Consider the following 9,017-nt stretch of genomic DNA (forward strand, 5'->3'; position numbering starts at 1 on the left):
TATAATTCTTATTATATCCTATGGAATTTATAGGTTGGCCGACAGGCTATCCATGACCATTTTGATGGAGTAACCCATCCGCCAAGATCTAAATTAGACCCAAAGTCTTGCAGAGTAGCAATAATTACATCTTTCCATTAACTACCCCTTGTGTGTGGGTATTGATGGTAAGTAGGGGGAACAAGGGGTAGCAACAGATAATCCTGGTTTACCCCTAGGGTCCTATGGCGGTGCCTTTGCACCTCTAATCTCAAGACCGTGAAGGCAGCGGCAGGAACAGGAAGTGGCCAAGACTCTAAGAACCCTCGCGTTGTCTTCACTGCGTGACCTACTCCTATCCTATGATGTCACTAAGGGGGTTGTGTAGGACAAAGGGTGTATGACATCACATACACCACCCCTGCTGTTCTCATGAACTAATGCCCATGAATGAGTGACATAAGAGCAGGAAAGTTTAAAGAAAAGAGCAGAATATCAATATTTGGGTCTATAGCCTCCTTCCTATCTAAGGGGTGTTGACCTGGGGGCAGAAGGGTGCAGAGCCGTCAATCCACGCCCACTCCATGACAGCAAGATGGATGTACGACATTACAACGCATGCTTTTACCACGCATGCTTTTACATCGTGGTTTTTACAACGCATACCATTACAACGCATAGCACTTTGGGGTGCTGGATAGTGAATAGTTTAATTTACTATTCCAACTCCAGTCCCCGTGGACACTAGGGAAGGTTATTGGATAGTAAATTAACCTATTCCCTATCCTAGAGCGCCCCCCCAGCGCAATGCATTGTAATGGTATGCGTTGTAAAAGCTGCGATGTAAAAGCATTGCGTGGTAAAAGTTGCGTTGTAAGTGATGTTTCCCCAGCGGGATTTGCCAACAGGACCGGTGCCCACCCTGACCAGCAGGGCAGCCAGTCAGCCAGCATGTCTTTGGCTGCCAGCTCTTCTGGGAAGTGGCCCAGTCTAGAGAGGCCACTGGGCGTCACTTCTGGCCCTCTGCCACCTGCTGGGAAGGCCTGCGGGAGGGTAATCTCTGCGGCGGCTGACGTGTGAGCCAGCAGTGTGCCCAGCACCCTCTCCCTGAGGAGGACAACAATGAGGCATTTATTCACCTTCATGGGTTACACAAAAGGCCTCTCACAGCTGGGCGGCACCAGTTCACGTGGAGGGCTCTGTCCGGGCTGCCCAGCAGGCAAGATTGCAGTTCAGGCTTTGGGCACCGGCTGGATATTTGTAGTGGCTTCCATTGTTAACTACACGCTGGAAGTCACTGAAAGCTCCTGCAACCACAGCCTGACGCAGACGCAAACACTCTTTTATGAGGAATTGGCGTAGGGCAGCCCCGCAAGTCTTCTTGCTGTTCAGCCCTATGCGAATATGAAAGGTAGTGGTGGCTGGTGATCTCTGAAAGTGGTGGGTTAGATATTTGCCCGAAAAGCCACACAGCTAGCGAGTGAGCCTCACCTCTTCAAGGACATTTGGAGCAGTGGATGATGGGTTTTTCCCTGAGAACATTTCATCCAATCGTAGTTTGCGCCCCCTCAGTATGCTCCAAAAAGTCAGTAGGAACCATTTGCTTACAAAAATTTTAAATATCAGCCTTTGCTCATCTATTTGCATTGGGATGCGAAGCACTTTTAGGAATGCAAGAGAAGCAGTTGAGGAGAGGATGTGGCGTAACTGCCAGAGCTGCCGACTTTGGAATTGGAGGACCGGTTTCAGTCTCGGCGTCAGATCAGCTTCCTGTTATTCTGGGCAAATCACTTAATCCCACTGTGCCTGCAAAAAATGAATGTATCCTTGCGTAGAATACATACCTGCCAACTTGAAGAACAATCTCACCGTGTGAGGAGAGGGCGAGCCTTGAAGGTGACGGGGGCCTCGAGCTGAGAAGTACCTATGAGGCACTTTTTAATCCCACCCCTAAGCCTCTTCTCCACCCCCAAAACAATAAGTTTGTTGAGTGTGGTGCCGATGTCCTGAGATGTTTTCACACCCCTTAATGGACGTCTGCAGTTCAAAGCCTCAGAAAACGAGCTGGAAAACCATTATTTACAGTGGTTCTCAGCTCGTTTCCCTTGCCACGGTGTGATATCGGCTCCTCACTGGGAGACGGTGTGATAGGAGTCGATACCGTGTGATATCGGCTCCTCACTGGGAGACGGTGTGATAGGAGTCGATACCGTGTGATATCGGCTCCTCATGGTAGATGTGTGATGGGAGTCGAGTTTGTGTGAGTTGGCAGATATGAGTGTAACTGTTGCTCATGTAAAGCGCTCTAATACGTTCGGGTCGAATTTGTGCAATGTAGAACTACTGCAAAAAGTATCCCCTGCGCAAGCTACCCTGTGGCAAACATGTCCAAAAAAGAGCAACCGGAAGGCCAAATTCTTAGTGCCAATATCGGCCCAAACCCAGACCTTTCTCATACAACACACCCCTCCACCAATAACCGACACAACACAAGTTGATGGAGAAAGTTGTTGCAGTTTTATTAGCATAAACATTATGCCAACATGTTGGGTTATCTTACGGGCGATCCAGAGCAGGCCGCCTCTTGCGACCCGCCCACCTGATGAGCCATAACCCCCGCGGTGTTAACCGTAGGGGCGTTGTCAGTTTTGGGGGGAAGGTCTAACCCCTCCCCCGGCGAACCTCTCATCCGCCCATTACTCACGCCCCTCCCCCTCGGGGGGCGGAGCATTGGCAACCCCCGGTTGCTCAGGTACACAACCGCCCGAAGGACTAACAGGGCGCCGTCGGTCCTTCAGGATCCACCGTGGATCTCCCTGGGGGATAATTCGCTCACGCACCCTTCCGGTGCTCCGGTACCCTTCTGTACCTTCCTGTATTGGATCGCCCTGTAACTCCGCCTGCAACACAAAGACAAGTCATTAGTAGCAACAAACACCCCCCGATCGACCCAAGAGCAGGGTAAGCGGATGGGAGGGAAAACGCCGGGCAGTCACTAGTCCCGCGATGCAGGGTCAGCCTGGGGGTGGGGGCGAGGGTCAACTCGCCGCTGCGCCAGGAACAAACAGGGCGCTTGACCCTCGCCCGCTGGGCTATATAGCCCTTCACCCGCTCCCCCAAGAACAGGAAGTGACATCACGGGGGGACCACTGGTCCCCCCAACCACTAGACCCCTCAAGGTCTGTGCCATCCTATGGCACTAAGGGTGGCCGCCCTCGTAGGTGGCCACCTTTGGTGTCCCGGGGCAGCCTATCATAGTGCCAATATCGGCACAAACCCAGACCTTTCTTCATACAACACACCCCTCCACCAATAACCGACACAACACAAGTTGATGGAGAAAGTTGTTGCAGTTTTATTAGCATAAACATTAGGCCAACATGTTGGCTTATCTTACGGGCGATCCAGAGCAGGCCGCCTCTCGCGACCCGCCCACCTGATGAGCCATAACCCCCGCGGTGTTAACCGTAGGGGCGTTGTCAGTTTTGGGGGGAAGGTCTAACCCCTCCCCCAGCGAACCTCTCATCTGCCCATTACTCACGCCCCTCCCCCTCGGGGGGCGGAGCGTTGGCAAACCCCGGTTGCTCAGGTACACAACCGCCCGAAGGACTAATGGGGCGCCGTCGGTCCTCCACGATCCACCGTGGATCTCCCGGGGGGATAATTCGCTCACACACCCTTCCGGTGCTCCTGTAGAGGGTACCCTTCTGTACCTTCCTGTATTGGATCGCCCTGTAACTCCGCCAAGGCTCTGGGTGCGGCAGCCGCCGTCCCAGAGCCCCCCACACCTTATCTCTCCTCTATTTACAACCCGCTGCTTCCATAGCTTCTGAGAGATCAAGCAGGAAAATGGCCATCCCCACTTCTGATAGATGAACGCCGTCCTCATCGAAGCAGCCCGTACATTTGGTATGTAACAGACTGTGCTTATGAAGCCGAATCCCCTTTACTCAGTACATCACGGGGGGACCACTGGTCCCCCAACCACTAGACCGCTCAGGGTCTGTGCCATCCTATGGCACCACGGGTGGCCGCCCTCATAGGTGGCCACCTTTTGGTGTCCTGGGGCAGCCTATCAATCGTCTCAATCCCCAGCAGGGGTTCAGTCCACAGCCCCACCCTCCCCACCGGCACACATCTGTTCCCGAGGCGTTTACTTCGAGGAGTAAGTATGCGAGTCATGGGCAATGCGCATCTTATTCTTCTTCTTGAAATGGAAAGCATTCAAGAATGTGGATAAACCCCTTCCGGTGCTTTCATACTATTTCTGAGCAGGGGTCGCCAATTGCCAAAGGCAGGATGAGTGCTGGGGTTTGTGATGGTGACGCTAGACTGACAGGTATCTGAAACATATATGGTAATAGTTGGTAAGCAGTGCAACTAGAACAGATAGAGAAATAAGGAACAGCATGTATGTGTTGTGGCTGGAGGCAGCGGCGTAGAGTGGGCGGGCACTGGGGCGGTTTTCCCGGTCCAAAATTCTATAGGGCAATTTTAGGGGTGCAAAATTTTAATTGGGGTGCAAAATTGTAAAAGAAAAGTGGAAGGTACTTGCCTTTCCCCGGGTGCTGGCAACCCACGCAATGCCGTTGGCTGGAGGTAAAGCCCAAGTTCTTATTTTTGGAAAAGAGGTTTTCTCGGGGCCTGGGCTATGGCCTGGGATGTCCAATATTGCTTTATGGTGGAATGCATGGAGGAGAGGCCTCTTTCAACATGTGCGTGTGTCAATCAGAAAGGCCAGTGCCTCGTGCGGCATTTGCGATAGTTTAAGCTAATGCCGTTGTAAATGACAATGCCTTTTATTTATCTCTTTTGATAATTAACACAGAATAAAAGGTATTGTCATTTACAATGCCAATAGCTCAAACTTTTGTAAATGCAAGACCTATTTGATTTCACAGAGGCGTCCGCCATTGTCCCAGGTTCCTTGGAAAGTGAAAGCACGCATGGCGCTCTGAATGTTGCAGGAAAGCATGTTGTGCCTGCAGTAGAAGAAACTCATTAAAGAAAATAGTACTTACAGACATACTGTGTAAAACCGTAGTAAAAGGGCCAGTCCTCATGGGAGGGTACAAATGAAGACAAGGCGGTATTAAGGAGGGAGTAACAAGCCTATTAACAAATCAGAAGCCAGCATTTACGAAGGACAATGACACAAGCCAATAAAACATATGGGCAGAGCTTCAAGTCCAAACTCGAATACATCATAGCTCACAGAGCAGAGCATGCGCTGCCCAGGCTCGACCTAAAATAACTAGACGTAAATAGCCCAGGCACCAACTGGACACTTCCATGGACCTGCACCTCCACACCACTGGAAGGGGACCTCTCATCACTGCGCCTACTTTAAATGAAAAGGGTTTCTAAGCATGAGCAGTATGTCTATCAAAAAATCATTTGTTTTACAAAAGGACCTATACAGCCTCTATTTAACGTGTTTCTTAAAGTTTTATTTTCTATTTAATATGTATGTAATTTGTATAGTGCTAAGTATGACAAAAAGAAGTACTTCAGAGTGCTAAAGACTTAACATCTAAAGCATGAAAATATTCACATATATGTGTCACAATCACATAACATCCATTCTGGAAATGTGTTTCACTTAATCACTATAATAAGTTGAGTTTTTACACAACACTTGGGACTGCAGTTTTTTTTGTATGGCCTTTGTCTTGCTTTAAATATCAGATGTCAATGCTACTCAGCTCAAACATCACGTTATAGATCTCAATAAGATGAAAGGGTTGGTTAAATTCCAAGGGTTTCCAACACGGGTGAGCGGCGACAAAACATCTGGCTTAACCATAAAAGCTGAGGCTGAATTTCAGCTTTCCCGCAAGCCAAAAGGTGTGATCTTGGGCACATTAAAATTAACGTCCTTTCAGTGTGCTTCACTAATGCGTTTCAAAGCATGAGAGAAGCTAGCTAGAGGGACAGAGGGCCAGATTCACAGAACTAACTGAAGACAAAATCCTAATTTACTTCTTTTGGTATTCACAGAAGTTAGGATTTTGTCTTAAGTTTGTCTTAAGACAGACTTAAGACAGACTTAGGACAAAATCCTAACTTAAGTCTGTCTTAAGTCTGTCTTAAGACAAACTTAAGACAAAATCCTAACTTCTGTGAATACCAAAAGTAGTAAGTATAGGATTTAGTCTTAAATTAGTTCTGTGAATCGGGCCCAGAGAGCGGCCCGAACAAGGAGTGGGAGATGGAAAGGGAAAGAGCGAGAGGGAAAAGCAGGATCACCGGTTTGGTACACACATCAGGGCTGCAATGCCTTCCTATGTTGAGAGGACTCTTACATTTCTTAATCTTAGAAGACCCATTACCACTGTGATGCCGCTCTGTTTTCCTGCAAAGGTTATGTATGCAGCTGGGATATTATGTCCTTAGTAATACCCTTGTACAGGAGAAGCAGCCTCAGAAATTAGGAAAGTGAGGCCAGCAGCCTGTACTAGACTCGAAGAGAGAGCCTCCGCTCCTCCAACCCATGCGCTGCCTCACCTGCACACAACGCACCAGAGCCCTCTACTAAGCACCACATCTAGCCAATCCAGACGCTGCTCCTACAGCAGCACCTGTAGGGCAGTCAACATCACCGCTCGATTACTGAGACCAGGGATGCGGCTTAGAGTCGCCCTGGCTCACTAATGCACAAACGCTGCTAGTGCGCATGTCAGACTGGCCGGAGAAAGTCAGCCGTCCAGCCCAACATGCGCACTTGGGCCCAGGTGCATTAGCTACATTGAGTGACGACGAGTCTATCAATCTTGTTAAGCCCCACCCCCTCAGACCCGCACTGGCTTAGGACCCGCCTCAGGCGTTCAATTATAATGCATCCACTGCCCACGGCTGAAGGCTGAATGGAGTGGGACACTTTAAAATGTTAGTAGTTTGTTAATAATTATTTGGGGGGCCAGGGGTCGCAAAATATGACTGAGGCAACGCCCGAGTGCCCTAAGGGACGCACAGCTGCTGAAGAAAGTGCAGAAATGTACCGTATTTGTGAAATACAGTGCATTCCTGTCCTTTCTGCCTGAGCTGGCGCCGTTTTGACAGCCTAGCGCCAACGTAGGCAACCGTGCACCATGGTGCAAGGGCGCCTCCATTGCAGGCGCCATTACTTTTGCACAGGAAAGAGCACCTTTCTGCACAAAAACAATACTGAGAGACATTTTCATCTTTCTACATGTGCTGCAGAAGAGGAAAAAACGAGGAGAAATAAAAATATTTCTTCTTGTTACGCCTGCCCAGAGAAAGCGTAAGGTTTGGGCACTGCCCCAGGTTTACTGGTGCACAGGGCAGCAACCTGCGCTGCTTTGGCTTACTACACACCTGCTCTGACGTTAATTGTTTGGTCTTCAGTTGACTGAGCTTTGATGGAACGGCCCAGTACCTGATGGCCTACACGCCTGACTTCACAATTGTGAGTACCGTGTGTGCCTGGAGGCTGCTACACCAGTTCACTTGCAGGAGCCTCAATATCACCCCACAGGTAGGCGTGGCCTCCTGAACCAGTCACTCCACTCTCTGAAGCCCCAGACACTTCCTTTTTCATAGGCTGGCTGCGGTGCTCGACTGTAGTGTAACTATGTAGAAACTGCTTTCTACACTACCCCAAGTAAAAGTTCATCTCCCCTCCTGATTACTTCCTGGTTCCTGTGATGTAGGCTCCAGTTCTCCTGGTCCATTTCAACCCTTTCCATGCTCATGACGAGTTTAGCTCGTCATGCTGCACGGTGGTCGAGTGCTCATGACGAGCTGGACTCATCATGCTGCTGCGGCGCCTCCCATGCGCGGCGAATTACCTGCCTGTGCCGGCGTTCTAAAGGAGTGGGCAGAGTCATGACGAGTCCAGCTCGTCAAGAGCACAGCTCCACTGTGCAGCATGACGAGCTGGACTCGTCATGAGTACCGCGGCGCCTTGCCTACTTCTACCCCCCCCCCCGCACCGCGTAGAAGGGGTTAATATGCCAAAGACGAGATTGGGGGCTGCAATCCTGTCTCAGGGCACTGACACAATCCCCTTTGTTATTGAAGGACCATTCGACAACACCATATGTAACAGCACTGAATGTATTGTTTCTTCTTACCCCCTAGTGGGAGGTGGGTGTGAGAGGTGCAGGGGCTGTGACGTCATTGTTTGCTGGTGAGAAGTCACTTTCTAGGGGGGTGTAGGAAGGTAGATCCCTGACTATGGTTGCCCCCAACTTTTTGCCTGGTGTTTTGCTGGTTTTCTGACTTAGTTGACCTGAGGCCCTGCTATTCAGGACCCCAGGCCTACTGCTCTCTCTGTAAAATGGATTCCATGTACCTTAGGTACATATCTAAATTGGATACTGAGTCACCTTATCAGTCCTTGTACAGTGTACCTTAGGTACCCAGGGCATAGGTGTACCCAGGGCCTACCAGGGGCTGCAGCATGTATTATGCCACCCCTGGCTGGCCATCCAAATCTGACACAACTGGCTGCTTGACAGCTGGGGCAAGGTGGTGTAATCACCCTTTGCTTTAGATATAGTATACCTATATCTAACCCTAAAATGGACACACAGATCTCCTATCAGTCACTCCTATGGCAGGCCTTGACAATCCTGAAGGCAGAGTGCTTGGAATCGTGTGAGATAGTGCTCTGGCATGAGCTGAGCCTATCTGCGGCTTTCGGGATCCATCCCTTAGCCGTTTCCATGATATTGCATACCATATACTCTTAAGTGCATTATAATCCTCGCGGTTATATGCCAACTCTGGTATCGCTTTATCAAAACATGTCGAGTAAGGTGTCATACGAATTGGAATACTAACCCCTCGCCAATTCTGGCGACGGGGTTAGCATTCCACCCTTCTAGAGGGACACGACATGCATGTAACCTATAACCCGGTTAAAAGTCAGACAGAGCCTTAGCATCCACAAAATGGATGCTGCCACCGAGACACAAGTCTGCCCTCCTGCTGCTGGGAGTCCTCCCAGAGCAGGAGATAAGGACAAAGGGTTTCCTGCCAGGGGCGGTGCCAGCACCGTCCCAGACAGGGTT

Source organism: Lissotriton helveticus, chromosome 8, assembly GCF_964261635.1.
Source record: "Lissotriton helveticus chromosome 8, aLisHel1.1, whole genome shotgun sequence".
Lineage (NCBI taxonomy): Eukaryota > Metazoa > Chordata > Amphibia > Caudata > Salamandridae > Lissotriton > Lissotriton helveticus.